Below are 20078 nucleotides of genomic sequence, written 5' to 3' on the forward strand. Positions count from 1 at the left end.
TGAATGCTTGGAATGGGCTGCCGGCAACGGTGGTGGAGGCGGATACGATAGGGTCTTTTAAGAGACTTTTGGATAGGTACATGGAGCTTAGTAAAATAGAGGGCTATAGGCAAGCTTAGTAATTTCTGAGGTAGAGACATGTTCGGCACAACTTTGTGGGCTGAAGGGCCTGTGTTGTGCTGTAGGTTTTCTATGTTTCTATGTTAATCAGTTGCTTGATCTTGCTGACGTTGAGTGAGAGGTTGTTATCGTGCCACGACTCAGCCAGATTTTCAATCTCCCTTCTACATGCTGATTCATCACCCCCTTTGACTCGGCTCACAACGGAGGTGTCACCAGTAAGCTCAAATATGGCATTGGAGCAGTGCTTAGCCACAGTCACAGAGGTAAAGTGAGCAGAGCAGGGGGCTAAACACACATCCTTGTGGTGCACTGTGCTGATGGAGATTGTGGAGGAGATGTTGGTCCCAATGCAAACTGACAAGGTCTACAATCCAGGATCTAGGAGGTATTGAGGCCAAGGTCTCCCAGCTTATTGATTAGTTTTGAGGAGATGTTGGTATTGAATGCTGAGCTGTAGTCGATAAAGAGCGTCCTGATGTGTGCATCTTTGCTGTCCAGATGTTCCCAGGATTGAGTGAAGAACCAATGAAGTGGCATCTGCTCTGGTAGAGAGATTGGAGCGGATCCAAGTCACTTCTCAGGCAGGGGCTGATAGGTTCCATCACCAACCTCTCAAAGCACTAATAATAGTGTTTAGGGGAATGAATAGGGGACCAATACTATCTAATAGTAGTTTATAAAATTATGAGACATGTACAGAGTAGACAGCTAGTATGTTTCTCCCAGGGTTGAAATGTCTTACAGTAGAAGATACAGCATGTTTTTAAGATGAATGGGGGTAAGTTCAGAGAAGAAGTGTGGGGAGGGATGGGCTCCTGGAATGTGCTGCTGGGGTGGGTGGGGGGGGGAGTGTGGAAGCAAATGTGAGCAAGGTGGCTCAGGCAATGAATGTACAGGAAATGGTGAGCTGGTGGACAATGGTGGAAATGGTGGACATTGTGTTGGCAGAAGGGATCCGTTTAGTGAGATGTTTAGCTCCTAATTTAATTAGATTGCCACTACAATGTGGGCTGAAGGGCCTGTTCCTGTGCTGTACTGTTCTATGTTCTAAGGAAGGAGATTTCCTTCTGCAAATGACATGAGAGAACCAGATGCAACAATCCAATCATTTGATGGTTATCGTTGTCAAGACTAGCTTTCACTCCAGATTTATTGAATTACAGCTCCATTATTCCTCCATTGTGAAAGGGATACATCCCAGGAAAGTATTTTGTGAAGCAAACTTTTGTAAGTCAAAACAGCTGGGGCAAAAGGCATTATGGGTGCATTGCAACAGAGTCCACTTATTAGTCAAAGTAAATTTATTATCAAAGTATGTGTATGTTACTGTATACTTAGATTCACTTCCTTGCTGAAATGTACAGGAAAATAAAGAAACACATTGGAATTTTTGAAAACCATACATAAAAAACTGACAACCAACCAATGTGAAAAACAGGACAAATTATGCAAATAACTAATGAGAACATGAGTTGTAGAGTGCTTGAAAGTGAGCCTGTAATTGAACAATCAGCTCAGAGTTGAGTTGAGTAAAGCTATCTACGCCAGTTCAGGAGCCTGATGGTTGTAGGATAATAACATTATTGTGGAAAATAGCTTTACAAATGGAACATAAGTACACAAAAGAGTCAATGACATTGCAATGAAAATTCATAAATCAAATGTACGTGGAGCAATTATATTTGAATTTAAAATCCTGGATTCCTCAGTGTTTTTCAAATTCCCATTTCTGAATCTGTGGTCTAGAACTCTGAGTACAGGTACAGTTACTTAGTCACTGCTTTAAGTGCAGGTCTTTTAAGCCCCGGGGCGGGGGGTGGTGTGTATGGTAGCATAGCATAATGTTATTACAGCACCAGCAACCTAGGTTCAGCTTCTGCCACTGTTTGAAAGGAGTTTGAACATTTTCTCTGTAGTTCTTTGAGCTTCCTCTGGATGCTTCCGTTTCCCCCCACATTCCAAAGACGTCTGGGTTAATTGGTCACATGGGGGTATTTGGACAGCACAGGCACATTGGGCAGGAAGGGTCGGTTAACATGCTAGATAAAACAGGGGTAAATGCCAGCTGAACACTGCATAGTTACCCCAGCATAAACACAAAGCCCAATTGACACCATTCCTTATCACATGTGCACAGGGTGTGAACTGGGTGCACTTCCCCTCCTAAAAGCACTCCAATGCTATCAAATGTTCCATGTTTTCATTCATCCTAGAAATAAAGAAATTTGCATTTGCATAGCTCCTTTCACCTCCCTCCAGGAACACCCTGAACCACTTCACAGCCAATTATGCGCTTCCAAAATATGGCTGCTGTTGTGGGAAATTTGCCCGCCGGTTTACGTGCACAAAGGACACACCTGTAATATGGTGCAAACATGAGGGAATCTGCAGATGCTGGAAATTCAAACAGCAACACACACAAAATGCTGGTGGAACGCAGCAGGCCAGGCAGTGTCTATAGGGAGAAGCGCTGTCGACGTTTCGGGCCGAGACCCTTCGTCAGGATCCTGTAATATGGTGTTCAGTTCTGGTCACCTCATTATAGAGAGAATGTTGAAGCTTTAGAGAGTGTGCAAAGGAGATTTACCAGGATCCCGTCTGGATTAAAGAGCATATCCTATGAGGAATGGTCGAACAAACTAGGGCTTTTTTCTTTGGAGTGAAGGAGGATGAGAGGTGACTTAATACTAGAGTATAAGACGATAAGAGGCATAGATAGACTGGAGAACCAGAGACTATTTGCCCGTGGGGAAATGGCAGTATAATTGTAAGGTGATTGGAGGAAAATATAGGGAAGATATCAGAGATTTTTTTAAATGGAGATGGAGGTAGAGCCAGACACATTAGGGAGATTTAACAGACTCTTAGATAGGCACATGGATGAAAGAAAAATGGTGGGCTGTGTGGGAGGGTAGGGTTAGATTGATTTTGGAGTAGGTTAAAAAGTTAGCACAATGTTGTGGGCTGAAAGGCCTGTGTTGTAAACTTCCCACTGGAGGTAGGTGGAACAGTGACGCAGATGATAGAGCTGCCGTCTCACAACTCCAGAGACCCAGGTCCTGCACTGACACCGGATGCTCACTGCACGGAGTGGAAACTTGCTTCCCTGTGTCTGCTTCCCTTTCTTCCATGTGCTCCGATTTCCTCCCACATTAAAGATGTGTCGGCCTTTAATTATTTGGCTGCTGTAAATTATCCCTGGCCCAATGATAGAACCTGGTGGGAGCTGGTTTGGTATAATTGTCATATGTACTGAGAAACAGTGAAGTGTTTGTCTTGCAGACTTTCTACAGATCAAATCATGACACAGTGCTTTGAGGTAGGATAAGGTAAAACAATAGCAATGCAGGATAAAGTGGAACAGCTGTAGAGAAAGTGCATTGCAGGTAGACAATAAAGTACAAGATCCGAGGGATCTTGGGGTCCGAGTCCATAGGACACTCAAAGCAGCTGCGCAGGTTGACTCTGTGGTTAAGAAGGTGTATGGTGTATTGGCCTTCATCGATCGTGGAATTGAATTTAGGAGCCAAGAGGTAATGTTGCAGCTATATAGGACCCTGGCCAGACCCCACTTGGAGTACTGTGCTCAGTTCTGGTCCCCTCACTGCAGGAAGGATGTGGAAGCCATAGAAAGGGTGCAGAAGAGATTTACAAGGATGCTGCCTGGATTGGGGAGCATGTCTTATGAGAATAGGTTGAGTGAACTCGACCTTTTCTCCTTGGAGCGGAGGAGGATGAGAGGTGACCTGATAGAGGTGTACAAGATGATGAGAGGCATTGATCGTGTGGATAGTCGGAGGCTTTTTCACGGGGCTGAAATTGTTGCCACAAGAGGACACAGGTTTAAGGTGCTGGGGAGTAGGTACAGAGGGGGTGTCATGGGTAAGTTTTTTACTCAGAGAGTGGTGAGTGCTAGAATGGGCTGCAGACATGACAGGGTCTTTTAAGAGACTTTTGGATAGGTACATGGAGCTTAGTAAAATAGAGGGCTTTAGGTAAGCCTAGTAATTTCTGAGGTAGAGACATGTTCGGCACAACTTTGTGGGCTGAAGGGCCTGTGTTGTGCTGTAGGTTTTCTATGTTTCGATCATAATGAGATAGATTGTGAGATCAAGAGTCCATCTTTACTTAAGAGTCTGATAACAGTGGGACAGAAGTTGTCCTCAGGTCTGGTGGGATGTGCTTTCAGGCTTTTGTATCTTCTGCCTGATGGGAGAGGGGAGAAGAGAGAATGCTTGGGCTGGGTCGGGTCTTTGATTACAGTGGCTGCTTTAGCGAGAAGTGTAGACAGAGTCCATTGATGGGAGGCTGGTTTCTGTGATGTGCTGAGCCATGTCCACGATGATCTGCTGTTTGGAAGTTCAAACTTCAGAGTAAAATCTTATCGAAGTATATCACCCTGAGCTTCCATCTCGGGCATTCACACTGGAGCAGAGAAATACTACAGAATCAGTGCAAAACTGCACACAAAGACCGACACACAGCAAATGTGGAAAAGAAGACAAACTGTGCAAATAAAATACAATTAGTACTGAGAATATGAGTTGCAGAGTTCACAGGTTGAATTGATAGTGAGTTTATAGGTTGTGGAATCATTTCTGTGTTGGGCTAAGTGAAGTTGTCCATGTTGGTTTAAGGGCCTGATGGTTGAGGGGTAATAACTGTTTCTGAACCTGGTGGGGTGAGACTTAAGGCTCCTGTACCTTCTTCCTGATGGCAGCAGCGAAAAGGGAGCATGGCCTGGCAGGTTGGGGATCCTTGATGATGGATGTAGCTTTCTCGTGGTAGGGCTCCTTGTAAATGGTCTAGAAGGTTCCATTGGAGGTGGGGAGGCTTTCCTTGTGATGGGAATTAGCTGCGCGACTGTATCGTGGCGTCCTTTTGAGAGGGAGATGGTGCAAGTCTCAAGTTGCTGATGCAATCAGTACCTCTGACACCGCAGTGCCGTGTGGCTGTACTCGTGGTTAGCTCTCTTGCGCAGGGAGTAAGCCCACAGCTGTTCAAAGTAAATTTATCATCAAAGTACGGATATGTCACCATATACAAGCCTGAGACTCATTTCCTTGCGGGCATTTACAGTAAGACAATGAAATACAACGGAGTGAATGAAATCTACATACAAGCACGGACTGCCAAGCAGCCAGTGTGCAAAAGAAGACAAGCTGAGCAAACACAGAAAAAAGGAAATAATAAAAAATAAATAAATAAACAAACAAACAAGACGGAGAACATGAGTTGTAGAGTGCTTGTAAGGTTCATAGGCTGTGGGATCAGTTCAGTGTTGGGCTGAGTGAAGTTATCCGTGTTGATTTAGGAGCCTGATGGTGTAACCAGAATCAGAATCAGGGTTAGTATCACCGGCATATGTCATGAAATTTGTTGTTTTTGTGGCAGCTGATCAATGCGATACATAATAATTGAGAAAAGAATCTGAATTGCAATGAGTATATACAGTATATGTATATAGAAATAGAAAATTACTGAGAGTGAGGTAGTTACATGGGTTCAGAAATTTTCCATTCAGAAATTGGGTGGCAGAAGGGAAGGAGCGGTCCCAGAAATGCTGAGTGTGTGTCTAAAGTTTTCCGGACCTCATTCCTGATGGTGGCAATGAGAACAGAGCATGACCTGGGTGGTTGGGGTCCGTAATGATGGACGTCAGCTTTTTGAGGCATCACTCCTTGAAGATGTCCTGGACACTACGGAGGCTAGTGCCCATGATGGAGGTGGTTGAGTTTACAGCTCTCTGCAGCTTATTTCAATCCAGTGCAGTAGCCCCCTCCCTCCCATGCCAGATGGTGATGAATAGTTAGAATGCTGTCCACGGCACATCCATGGAAATTTCTGAACGTAGTGACATACCAAATCTTCTCAAACTCCTAATGAACCGTAGCTGCTGTCATGCCTTCTTTTGCCGCTGCATCAACTGGTGTGTGTTCCCTTGTCTTACCCTTTCTGAAGTCCACAATCTTCATAACTGCTCCTGAACTTGATGGTGTGGGTCTCAGGTTCCTGGACCTCCTTCCCGTTGGCAGCAGCACGGCCTGTATGTTCTTCCGGCCATGTGTATTTGATGGGAATGTCGGGGATGTTAAATTGGGAACAGTGCAAACAGATGCTTGATTGGTGGTGAACTAGACGACTCTACGATCTGTTTCAGTGCTGTTGATTGCAGGATATATTTTGGCTCGGACAAAGAGTAAGAGAGAAAAGATGGCTCACTCTTCCAGCGGTACAACGGTCCTTTAAAAACATTTGCAACCTACAAATCAAAGTGATGTGATCATGATTAATGCAAAAATCACCACAGCTTAATCTCAAGTAAAGTAAGCAGTTGTGTGATCTCAGGTCTCAAATCATGGCTGCCCTAAGTGTTTACACAGGATAGTGATATATTTATTCTGTTAGCAGTAACCATGCCTGACTGTGACAGAAACATGAAAAATGCCCGGGGCTGTTATTTTAAGCAGCAATTCACAGAAAAATGCTCTTGCTCAGCTGAAGGTTCTCAACAGCTCCTTTAGGATGAACTTTTTGCTTTCCAAACGTTTACTCTCGCTGTGTACTTCTGGCACACATAGGATTAATGGGCTGAGCCCTTCATACTTTGTACAGTCCCAGATCTGTACATGTCAACTTTCTCAAAATATTTCTATGTGCATATCACCCTAAATAATTTTTGTGTTTATATTCCCTTCGTTTTGAGGATGAATGATTTTAAACTGAAAAGGAAGATTCAAATAGGTATTTCAAATGCTGCTTAATTTTACTGGTTTCCTTTGCCACAGCATCCATTCTATTCTGCATTCAACCCATGGTCTGACGTGATCAGAATGTCTTACCTTACTCATTCACCTGTCAAGTGGGGCAGGTTGGAAGTATTTCGTTTTATCATTGACAAGGTCTCATGAAATTTGTTGTTTTGTGTACAGTGCAAGGCATAAGCATTTAATCTAGATTACAATAAAAATTTTATTAATGAAGCAATGATATTGGGATACTGCCAATATGAAAATGCAGAGAAGAAAATGGGATTAGTGCAGGATTACTGCAAATAGGGCTTAATGCTCAGTTTAGACTTTGGGTCAGAGGGTCCTTTTTCCATGCTGTAATTATGACTAGTATCAGTAAAAGCATTTAAAAATGATAAAGAGAGATATAAATTTTGGGGATAAACTAAGAAAATGTATGAAAGGACAGGGTGGTAAAAGTAAACATTAGTCCCTTAGAAGCTGAGATAAAGGAAATAATGAAATTAAGGAATTGCAAAGTCATTAAATAAATATTTTTAATCTGTGTTCATATTAGAAGACACTAAAAGCTTTCTGAAAATGGAAGGAAACCAGAGGGCAAAAGGCAGCAGGGAATGTCAAACAATCGTTATCACTAGTGGGAGAAAATTAAGGCAAGCCGGTGGTTCTAAATGCAGACAGCTGTGAGGAAATGGTGACTTGCATCCAAGGGTTGGCGAAGGTACGTCTGCAGTGAAGGGAAGGGTGGCAGTCCTCCTGGGGCTCAAGGAACCTTCCTCCACTTTTTCAGAAATCTACTGGTTCCAGATCAGCGGAGATAATGTTACTGATGTCATGAAGTCAGAATCAGAATTGGATTTCTTACAGCTGACTTAGAAGACATGAATTTTGTTGTTTTATGGCAGCAGTACAGTGCAGTGTAATGCTATCAATTACAAAAAAAATCAAATTGCAAAGAGAGAGTGTTCATGGATTTGTGGAAGGTTCAGGAATGTGACAGTAGAGGGAAAGAAGATGTCACTGAATTGTTGAGTGTGGGTCTTCAGGCTCCTGTACCTCCTCCCCGATGGGAGTAATGAGAAGTGAATGCATTCCAGATGGTGAAGGTCCTTAGTGATGGATGCCAGCTCTTGAGATAGTGCCTCTTGGAGATGTCCTCAGTGGTGGAGAGGGTTGTGCACGTAGTGAAGCTGGCTGAGTCTGCCCCCCTCTGCAGCTGCTTGCCATCCTGTGCATTAGAGGGTGCTCCCATGGGTACACCTGTAGAAATCTGCTAGAGTCCTTGGTGACACTCCAACTCCGAATAAAGTAGACCTACTACTGTGCCTTCTTAGTGATGGCATCAATGTATTGAGCCCAGGATAGATCCTCCAAGTTGCTTGCACCCAGAAATTTCCACCTTCTTGGAAGATCATAACAGTTTAGAAAACAGCAGATTTGGCAAAGTAAAGATTGCAGGGAACTAAAGGCAAATTAATCTAATTCCATTCATTTGGAAATTGATGGGAAACATTAAGTGGAGAGTGACAAGTATGTAGAAAATCATGATACGCTTAGGCAGAGCCAACATGGTCACATGCAAGAGATTCTGCAGGTGCTGGAAATCTTCAGCAATACGTACCGAATGCTGGAGGAACTCAGCAGGTCAGGCAGCATCTATGGAGGGGAATAAGCAGTTGGCATTTCTGGCCAACACCCTTCATCAGGATTGAAACCGAAAGAGGGAAGAAGCCAGAATAAAAGGTTGGGTTGGTGGGAGAGGAAGGGGTATAAGCTGTCAGGTGACGGGTGAGACCAGGTGAGGTGGGTGGGTGGTGAAGGGAGGGATGAAGGGAGAAGCTGGGAGGTGATAGGTGAAAGAGATAATGGACTGAAGAAGAAGGAATCTGATAGCAGAGGACAGCAGATTATGGGAGACACAATATGGTGTTGTAATTGCTCTAGGACTCATTTATCAGAAGTGGAAGTTTTTCTGTTCTGCCCCTGGAGATTTTTTTTCCAGTTCTGAGAAGAAATATTGAAGAGCAAAGTGTTGTATGTGATGGACAACGTGTTGGAGAAACTCAGTGGTTCAGGCGGCATCTGTGAGGGGAAAGGAACAGTCAACATTTTGGCTGGAAGTTTCTGCAGGTGCTACCTGGCCTGCTGAGTTCCTCCAGCGGACTGTTTGTTGCTCCAAATCCCAGCATCGGTGGTCTCCTGTGTATCCCAAGTGTTGTTTGAGCAAGCTGCAAGGGAAGTGAGGCAAGGTGTCGAAGAGTGAGCTTTGACTGGTTCGAGAGTGGTAGAGTGCTTGTGTTGAAATGCTTTGCAGACCAGCTGCCCTTTACTGCAACTCTCATATTCACATCTGGAAGAGCATTAAGCTGCAGCACAAAGCTTCCCAAAATGCAGGTGTATGCAGAGAGCACCCCTACCTTACAGATATTTCCCTGGTAAATTCCTGCTGTCAGTTTCCTTTGTACAAGGACGAAACCTCTTGCACACACAGCCCTTCAGAAGGTAGTGAGGTTTCCTTTGGCCTGATTCTTCCGTCGTTGTGTCATGTATCGCAGACCAGTTAGCTCAGTCGGTTAGAGCGCGGTGCTGATAACACTAATGTCATGGGTTCGATCCCCATTCGGGACAGTGGTCTCTTTACCAGGTGGCATGGTAGTGTAGGGCTTAGCATAACGCTTTACACCGCCAGCGATCTGGGTTCAGTTCCCGTTGCTGTCTGTAGGTGGGTTTTCTCCAAGGGCTCCAGTTTCCTCCTAAATTCTGAACATGTTAGTAAGTTGTGGGCATGTTATGTTGCCACTGGAGGCTAAAGCAGTACATATTTCTCAATGTAAATGTGATAAGTAAAGCTGCTAGACCGTACAGCATAGGAACAGGCTCTTTGGCCCAAGATGTTGTGCCAAACCAATTAAATTAGTAATCAAATGGCCAATTAAACATCCCTTCTGTCTACACCATGTCCGTATCCTTCCATTTCCCTCACATTCATGTGCCTATCTAAATGTTTCTTACAAGTCCCTAATTCAGGAATTGCACCATCTTGGATCGCAAGACCCTGCTGCGGATAGTGAGGTCAGCTGAGAAGATCATCGGGGTCTCTCTTCCCGCTATTACAGACATTTACACTACACACTGCACCCGCAAAGCTAACAGCATTGTGAAGGACCCCACGCACCCCTCACACAAACTCTTCTCCCTCCTGCCGTCTGGCAAAAGGTACCGAAGCATTCAGGCTCTCACGACCAGACTATGTAACAGTTTCTTCCATCAGACTCCTCAATACCTAGAGTCTAGACTGACATCTACATCATTTATTATTATATTGTAATTTGTCCTCTACAGTGCCTATTGTCTTGCTTATTAATTATTGTACTGCCCTGCACTATTTTGTGCACTTTATGTAGTCCTGTGCAGGTCTGTAGTCCAGTGTAGTTTTTATGTTGTTTTATGTAGTCTAGTGTAACCTTGGGCTGTCTCACATAGTCTAGTGTAGTTTTGTGTTGTTTCATGTAGCACCAGGGTCCTGGAGGAATGTTGTTTCATTTTCACTGTGTACTGTATCAGCAGTTTATGGTCAAAATGACAATAAACTTGACTTGACTTGACTTGACTAATGTATCTGCCTCTACCATTTCCTCAGGCAGCACATTCCAGACACCCAAAACTCTCTGTGTAAAAAAACTTACCCTTCACATCCCCTTTGAATTTACCCTCTCTCACCTCAAATGCAGGCCCTCTGGTATTAGACATTTCAATCCCGGGAAAAAGATGTCTGTCTAATCTATCTATGCCTTATAAACCTCAATCAGATCTCCCCTTGGCCTCCACTGCTCCAAGTTTGTCCAACCTCTTGTGATAGCACATGCCCTCTAATCCAGGCAGCGTCCTGGTAAACCTCTTCTGCACCCTCTCCAAATCCTCAACATCCTTCCTGTAGTGGGGTGACCAAAACCGTTTGCAATAGTAGAGCTTTATAAAGCTGCAACATAACTTCCTGACTTTTGACCTCAATGGCACGAGACAAGCATGCGATATACATATCTTGTTTACCACCATGTCAACCTGTGTAGCCACTTTCAGGGAGCTGTGAACCTGAACCCCAAGATCCTTTTGCTCATCAACACTGTTAAGGGTCTTGCCCTTAACAATGTGCTGTCTCCTTATGTTTGACCTATCAAGGTACAGTTCACTCCCCAGCTTCCAGGACATCATTGAGGAGCAATGCCTCAAAAAGGCAGCCTCCATCATTAAGGACTCCCATCACCCAGGACATGCCCTCTTCTCATTGCTACCATCAGGGAGGAGGTACAGGAACCTAAAGGCACACACTCAATGATTCAGGAACAGTTTCTTCTCCTCTGTCATCCAATTTCTGAATGGGTATTAAATCCATGAACACTACCTCACTACTTTTTTTCTCTTTTTGCACTACTTATTTAATTTAACCAGTGATATTTAACCTGATTTTGATTCACATTTGGCAGAGTTAAACTCCATCTACTATTTCTTCATCCATATCTGCATCTGCTCTATATTGCACTGTATTCTTTGCCAGTCTTCTACACTGTCCACAACTCCACCAAGCTTCATATCATCTACAAATGTACTAACTCATCCATCTACATTTTCATCCAGATCCTTTATATACATTACAAATGTGTGTATATGTTCATATACATCTAGGACAGATCCCTGGTGGAATTCCACTAATCACTAGAACAAGTACATTCGATCGTCAACTTCTGTCTTCTATGGGCAAACCAGTTCAGAATGCAAGCGGCCAATTTACCATGAATCCCATGCATCTTAATCTTCTGGTTGAGCCACCCATGAGGATCTTGTCAAATGCCTTTCTAAAATCCATGTAAACATCCATAGCTCTATCTTCATCAATCACCCTTGTCACCTTGTCAAAAAACTCAATCAAGTTAGTAAGACTCGACCTGTCTGGCACACAGCCCTGTTGGCTCTCCCTAATTAGGCTATGGTTTTACCAATGCTCAGAAATCTGATTCCTAAGAATTCTCTCCAGCAATATCCCTACCACTGATGTGAGGTTCACCGGTCTACAGTTTCCAGGATTATCCCTCATTCCCTTCTTGAACAATGGAACATTCATAATCTAGTTTAATTTAATCCAATGTGATCATTCTGTCCTTAAACTCTCTCCAGTAGCTCAAAGAGGGCAGGCTGTATTCTGTTGTCACTCATTAAGCACTACGTAACCAAACTGGGTCTGGGAAGAGCAAAAACCATTACACTCATTACAGACTTTCAGCCTCAATGTTAATGCTATCCTTTTAACCTACTTTAAGATCACTTTACGATCCCTTCCCACTCATTTGGATCTCATTTTTCTATCATCCATATGCCTATGCAAGAGTTTCTTAAATGCCCCAAATGCACCTGCCTCTACCACTACCCTTGACAGTATTCCTTACACTCCTCACTTCCTGTGTAAAAAAATGCTTACCTCTATATCCCTTCTATACTTTCCTTCAGCCACCTTAAAATTATGCCCCATCGTATTATGAGTGTATTACGCTCCCTGGTGTGTAGAAGGATGAGGGGAGACTTGTTAGAGGTATATAAAATGATGATGGGTATAGATAGAGTGAATGCAAGAAGGCTTTTTCCACTGAGGCCAGGGGAGAAAAAAACCAGAGGACATGGGTTAAGGGTGAAGGGGGAAAAGATTAAAGGGAACATTAGGGGGGCTTCTTCACACAGAGAGTGGTGGGAGTGTGGAATGAGCTGCCAGATGAAGTGGTAAATGAGGGCTCACTTTCAACATTTAAGAAAAACTTGGACAGGTACATGGATGAGAGGTGTATGGAGGGATATTGTCCAGGTGCAGGTCAGTGGGACTAGGCAGAAAAATGGTTCGGCACAGCCAAGAAGGGCCAAATGGCCTGTTTCTGTACTGTAATGTTCTATGGTTCTGTGTTCTATGGTATATTAGCCATTTCTACCCTGGTGAAACCATCTGAAATGATTTTCCAAGCCTCTCTGCCCAAGGGTACTTAGGGGAGGGCAATAAATTCAAGATTCAAGATTCAAGGTTGTTTGATGTAATTTCCTGTGCACTAGTAAATCAAAATGAGATAATTGTTACTCTGGATCTGATAAGCATAAAATAGAAACTACAAAAGATAAAGAACACAATCATTATTAAAAAAACGCAATAAATATATAAGTACATCTGACACATGGATTGATTGTATGTCCACAAAGTGATGTTAGACTATACATGAAGTAACTGAAGGAGCTGTTGATCAGCCTCACTACTTTTGAGTTCGATGGTCCTGGCGTGGATGCTACGCAGTCTCCTCCTTGATGGGAGTGGGGCAAACAGTCCATGGGCAGGGTGGGTGGTATCCTTTATGATGTTAGTGGTCCTTTTCTGGCACCTTTCTGTGATTCTGCCCTTGATGGTGGGTGGGCTGGTGTCAGTGATGCGTTGGGCAGTTTAGACTCGCCGTTGCAGAGCCTTCCTGTCCGCCGCAGTGTGGTTTCTGTAAAAGGCAGTGATGCAGCTTGTCAGGATGCTCTCGACTGCGCATCTGTAAAGTGACGCGAATGCAGATGGGCATCATCCTCAGTACCCTCAGAAAGTAGAGGTGTTCTCAACCGTGCAGGGTATGTTCTGGGTCCACGAGGGGTTGTGTGCGATGTACACTCCCAGGAGTTTGAAGCAGCATGCAGTTTCCACTGCTGTACTGCCGATATAAAGGAGGGGGTGTGTGAGTGGTGTAAGTTCTCTTGTAGTCGATAACCATCTCCTTGGTCTTGATGACGTTATGAAATGCTGCCTTTGTCAGTGATGCTTAGCCTGAAATTGAGTAACTGGACACAAGATCTATATATAAGGTGAGTGGGCCAGCTTCGTTGCTGTGGTTAAATGGACACTGGAGATTATCTCAAGTCAGTTAAGACCAAGGTGAACTTTATTTGTCACACGTACATTGAAATATTGAAAGATACAGTGAAATGTATCAATGACCAACACGGAACGAGAACATACTGGGGACGGCCTGCGAGTTTTTCCATGCTTCCTGTGCGTAATCCTGCATGCTCATAACTGGCTGGCCCTAACCTGTACGCCTTTGGGATGAGGGAGGAAACCAGAGCACCCGGAGGAAATCCGTGCATTCACGTGTTTGTAGGGAGAGGGGTGCGCCCTCCTTACAGGCAGCACCGGGAATCGAACCCTGATCGGTGATTGCTGGCACTGTAAAGCGTTACATTAACCGCTTTGCCACCATGCTGCCCACTAGCAATTGAACTATGTAACGACTTCTGACTGCTATTTGACCTTCCTTCAGTCTCAGAACGATATGGTGTGTTCCCAGAGGCAATGAAACACTCCTTACCTTTCGTGCCGAACATGGCACTGAGGTTATGTAATCATCCACTGACCCCACTTCTAAAAATAGGAGATATCACCGTAGGACCAAAAATTTAAGAAATGAAAGGGCAAATGAGATTTTGACATCAGCAACATCACTCTCCACTGAAGTTAACATTGGGCTATCCATAAAGTCTACATCTTCAACTGGGAAGCTCGCTTAATGGGAGGTGTATGTAAAATGCACTGTCACATTTTAAAAAAATGTGGTTTTATACTTAAAGTGCTAAGAGAGTTTAGAATTGCTTAAAGAGCTCAGAAGTGTGATGTTTACATTGGCCAGATTGTAGAATGCAGTGAATAATGAAGTGTTAGATTAGTATCAAATTACACACAGCGATGATGAGGAACAGCGTCGCAGCTATTTAAAACGCTGGCAAATCCCACGGATTGTACTTTGCAGTTTAAGTACTCCGTGTCAGGATTCAGCTCAAAGTAGTGCACAGCTCCCTAGCCAAACTGGCAGAGTGGGCAATTTTAAACCATTCACCCACCCCCATCAAGATCAGTAGGTCTGGACTGGGAGAGACAGTAAAATGACAAAACAAATAAAATCGCGTTTTTTGTCATGAGCACAAGGCCGGTGAGGTACAGGTATAATGAAAAACTTGATTGCAGCAGCTGAACGGCACATAGAACATTACAGCACAGTACAGGCCCTTCACCCATGATAACGAGTTGTCATTTTAACCTCCTCTAACCCTCTCTGCTACACAGCCCTCTATTTTTCTATCATCTATGAACCTACCTATGAGTTTCTTAAATGCCCCTAATGTAGCTGCCTCTGCCACTATCCCTGGCAGGATGTTCCACCACTTTCTGTGTAAATAGCTTACCTCTGATGCCCCCCCCCCCCCGTACTTCCCTCCAATCACCTTAAAACGATGCCGTCTCATGCTAGTTATTTCCACTCTGGTAAAAAGGCTCTGGGTATCTGCCTCTTATCATCTTATACACCTCTATCAAGTAACCTCCTTCACTTCAGAGAGAAAAGCCCGAGCTTGCTCAAGCTTTCTTCATTAAACATGCCTTCTAATCAAGGCAGCGTCCTGGTAAATCTCCTCTGTACTTTCTCTAAAGCAGACCAACGGGACTGACCACAATATCCCAAGTATAGTTATATATGTATAGAGAATATAAATTGTGCATAAATTATACATAAAATTATCCAACAGGTTGATAAAAAGTCTGCAAAAGCAAGACTAGTACAATTTTGACCTCACAATCTACCTCGTTATGATCTTATTGTCTGCCTGTACTGCATTCCTCTGTAGCTGTTACACTTCATTCTGCATTCTGTTATTGTTTTGCTTTGTACTAGCTCAATGCACTGTGATATGATTTGATCTGTGTGAACTTTACACAGGCCAAGCTTTTCACTGTATCTTAGTACATGTGACAATAATAAACTAAAATCAACAATCCTACAGAACTCTCCAGCAGATTTTAAAAGACGATTAAGTGGTTCCCTAGTAGGTTAAGATAGATTCTTGACCTCACAGTCTACCTTATCATGACCTTGCACGTTGTTGTCGATCTGCGCTGCACCTTCTCTGTGGCAGTAACACATTGTTCTGCACTGTTACTGTTTTCCCTTGTTCCATCTCAATTCACTGTGCAGTGATCTGATCTGTATGAACAGTGTGCAAGACCAGCTTTTCACTCTCTCTCCGAGCATGTGACAATAGTAAACCAATTCTAGTTCCAAATTAGTGCAAAAATAATACAAATACACAATCAAACACACGTCCATGGGAGTGCAAGAGGTGGTCCATCGTTTTCCATAGCCGAGGTAGGATTAGAGTTGTGCAGGCGGGTTCAGGAACCTGGTGGATGTAGGGAAGTGGCTGTTCCTGAACCTGGTGGTGTGGGACTTCAGGCTTCTGTACCTCCTGCCGGATGGGAGCAGTGAGAAGAGGGAATGACCCTGGTGATGGGGGTCCTTAAGGACACAGACCACGCTTTTGAGCCTGCTCTGCGTACATAGACGCTGTCGGAGGTGGGTGTGGGGAGGGCTGCCGTATCTCTCTGCCTGATGCAGTGAGATGTGTTACAGCTTTAAACTCCTTTTCCAGGATGGGATGGCCACTTGTCTACAGCAAGCACTAAATGGTCTTAGTTTTTTTCCTTTTATCTTTCTGACCTATACTTAAGGGAATCAAACATCGGCTTTTATGATGCCCAACCTGGCCAAACTATCTTGCAGCAACAAGGTGTGGTCACTGATGAAGGAAATACGGCAACTAATTTGCATATCAGGCAACTCACTTGAGTCACAGAGTCACACAGCATGGAAACGGGTCCTTCAGACCAACGTGTCCGACCGAACAAAATGCCCGTCTAATTTTGCCAGGACTTGACCCATGTCCCTCTAAAAACCTTTCCTATCCATGTACCTGTCCACACGTCTTTTAAACATTGTTAATGTACCTGCCTCAGTCACTTCCACTGGCAGCTCGATCCATTTACTGACCACTCTCTGCGTGATGAAGTTGCCCCTCAGGTCCCTTACCTCTCTCACCTTGAATCCGTGCTTACAGTGTTTTGGTTCCCTTTCCCTGGGAGAAGTCTGTGCAGTTACACCCCCCCACCTCCATATACATGGAGAGGTAGTGGAAAGTGTGGAAAACCTAAAGTTCCTTGGAGTTATGTTGTCAAAACAGCTGACGTGGACCACCGACACCTCACTGACGTGGACCACCAACACCTCGCTGACATGGACCACCAAGACCTCGCTGACATGGACCACCAAGACCTCGCTGACATGGACCACCAACACCTCGCTGACATGGATCACCAACACCTCGCTGACATGGACCACCAACACCTCGCTGACGTGGACCACCAACACCTCACTGACATGGACCACCAACACCTCGCTGACATGGACCACCAACACCTCGCTGCTTATAAAAAAGACACAACAAAGACTCCTCTTCCTCCGAAAGCTGAAACAGGCAGAACTCCCACAAAAGCTGTTGCTTAACTTCTACAGAAGCATAATTGAAACCATCCTGACCAACAGCACCACAGTGTGGTGTGCCAGCTGCACAGCCGCTGAACGACAAGACCCGCATCGCGTGGTGAAGGCGGCCCAGCGAATTGTCAGGATGGAGATCCCAGGACTGGACACCATCTATTCCAGCAGAATCAGGAGGAAGGCAATCAGCATAACCAGAGACACCACACACCCTGGTCACTCCCTGTCTGACCCGCTGCCGTCCAGCAAAAAGTTCAGGACACTAAAAGCCAGAACAAATAGACTGAGGACCAGCTTCTACCCCAGAGCTGTGGCCTCCATCACACCACTCCCATAGTACAATGACTGAAACTGTGAGCGCACACAAGGACTCAAATACTTGCACCAACGGCACTTTGTGCATTACTGTGATATTCTGGTGCTGCTGTAACTTATTTTCTGCTACTTATCTATTTAATACTGTTTTTCTATTACTGTCTTGTTTTTATCTACCGCTTTATTTAATTGCCTGAGAGGAAGCCAAACAGAGTTTCATTGTACTTATGTATAATGACAATAAAGATCATTCAATTCAATTCAATTCAATTCAATTCATTTACCCTCTCTATAACACACCTCCATCCCTCTGCAAACCATGGTAATCTTCCTCACTATCCAATATACCCTCAGTCTTGGTGCCGTCTGCAAGTTGGCTAATCCAATTAACCGCATTATCATCCAGATCGTTGATATAGATGGCAAAGAACATCAGACCCAGCATTTCATCAGTCAGAGAGGAAACCGTCTCCAACCACTCTCTGGCTTCTCTTTCAAAGCCAATGTCCAATCCAATTTACAACCTCAACTTAATGCTGAATGACTGAACCTTCTTGACCAGCCTCCCATGCGGGACCTCGTCTAATACCTGCCAAAGTCCTTGTAGACTACATCCACTGCCCAGCCTTCAATTAGAGGATGGTGAATCTGTGGAATTTGTTGGCACAGAAGGCTATGGAAATCAAGTAATTGGATGTATTTAAGGCAGGTTCATGATTGGTTATGAAATTAAAGGTTAAGGGGAGAAGACAGGAAAAGAGATTGAATGAAATCTGCCATGATGGAAAGGTGGAGCTGACGATGGACTGAATGGCCTAATTCTGTTCCTGCACAACACTGTATGGTCGTATGATAGTCGTTCTGGAAATGGAGGTATTCTTGGGGAAGGTTTCATTTTGATAAATTTATGAATTACCAGGGCTGGAAGTTTTGCCTTCTGGGTGTTTTAACCATATAACCATATAACAATCACAGCTCGGAAACAGGCCATCTCAGCCCTCCTAGTCCGTGCCGAACTCTTAATCTCACCTAGTCCCACCTACCCGCACTCAGCCCATAACCCTCCACTCCTTTCCTGTCCATATACTTATCCAATTTTACCTTAAATGACACAACTGAATTGGCCTCTACTACTTCTACAGGAAGCTCATTCCACACAACTATCACTCTCTGAGTAAAGAAATACCCCCTCGTGTTTCCCTTAAACTTTTGCCCCCTAACTCTCAAATCATGTCCTCTCGTTTGAATCTCCCCTACTCTCAATGGAAACAGCCTATTCACATCAACTCTATCTATCCCTCTCAAAATTTTAAATACTTCAATCAAATTCCCCCTCAACCTTCAACGCTCCAGTGAATAGAGACCTAACTTGTTCAACCTTTCTCTGTAACTTAAGTGCTGAAACCCAGGTAACATCCTAGTAAATTGTTTCTGCACTCTCTCTAATTTATTGATATCTTTCCTATAATTTGGTGACCAGAACTGTACACAATATTCTAAATTTGGCCTTATCAATGCCTTGTACAATTTCAACATTACATCCCAACTTCTGTACTCAATGCTCTGATTTATAAAGGCCAGCATTCCAAAAGCCTTCTTCACCACCCTATCTACATGAGACTCCACCTTCAGGGAACTATGCACTGTTATTCCTAGATCTCTCTGTTCCACTGCATTCCCCAATGCCCTACCATTTACTCTGTATGTTCTATTTGGATTATTCCTGCCAAAATGTAGAACCTCACACTTCTCAGCATTAAACTCCATCTGCCAACGTTCAGCCCATTCTTCTAACTGGTATAAATCTCCCTGCAAGCTTTGAAAACCCACCTCATTATCCACACCTCCTACCTTAGTATCATCGGCATACTTACTAATCCAATTTACCACCCCATCAACCAGATCATTTATGTATATTACAAAAAACATTGGGCCCAAAACAGATCCCTGAGGCACCCCGCTAGTCACCGGCCTCCATCCCGATAAACAATTATCCACCACTACTCTCTGGCATCTCCCATCTAGCCACTGTTGAATCCATTTTATTACTCCAGCATTAATACCTAACGACTGAACCTTCTTAACTAACCTTCCATGTGGAACTTTGTCAAAGGCTTTGCTGAAGTCCATATAGACTACATCCACTGCCTTACCCTCGTCAACGTTCCTCGTAACTTCTTCAAAAAATTCAATAAGATTTGTCAAACATGACCTTCCACGCACAAATCCATGCTGGCTACTCCTAATTCAATCCTGTCTATCCAGATAATTATAAATACTATCTCTAAGAATACCTTCCATTAATTTACCCACCACTGATGTCAAACTGACAGGTCTATAATTGCTAGGCTTATTTCTAGAACCCTTTTTAAACAATGGAACCACATGAGCAATACGCCAATCCTCCGGCACAATCCCCGTTTCTAGTGACATCTGAAAGATCTCCGTCAGAGCTCCTGCTATCTCTACACAAACTTCCCTCAAGGTCCTGGGGAATATC

General features: G+C 44.0%; 1 protein-coding gene across 1 annotated transcript in view; it reads left to right on the top strand.

Annotated features, from left to right (window-relative positions):
* hpse2 (heparanase 2) overlaps positions 1-20078 on the top strand; it is a 461866-nt gene that overhangs the window by 177730 nt on the left and 264058 nt on the right. The gene's annotated exons all lie outside the window — the stretch shown is intronic.

The sequence above is a fragment of the Hypanus sabinus genome, chromosome 22, assembly GCF_030144855.1.
Source record: "Hypanus sabinus isolate sHypSab1 chromosome 22, sHypSab1.hap1, whole genome shotgun sequence".
Taxonomy (NCBI): Eukaryota; Metazoa; Chordata; class Chondrichthyes; order Myliobatiformes; family Dasyatidae; genus Hypanus; species Hypanus sabinus.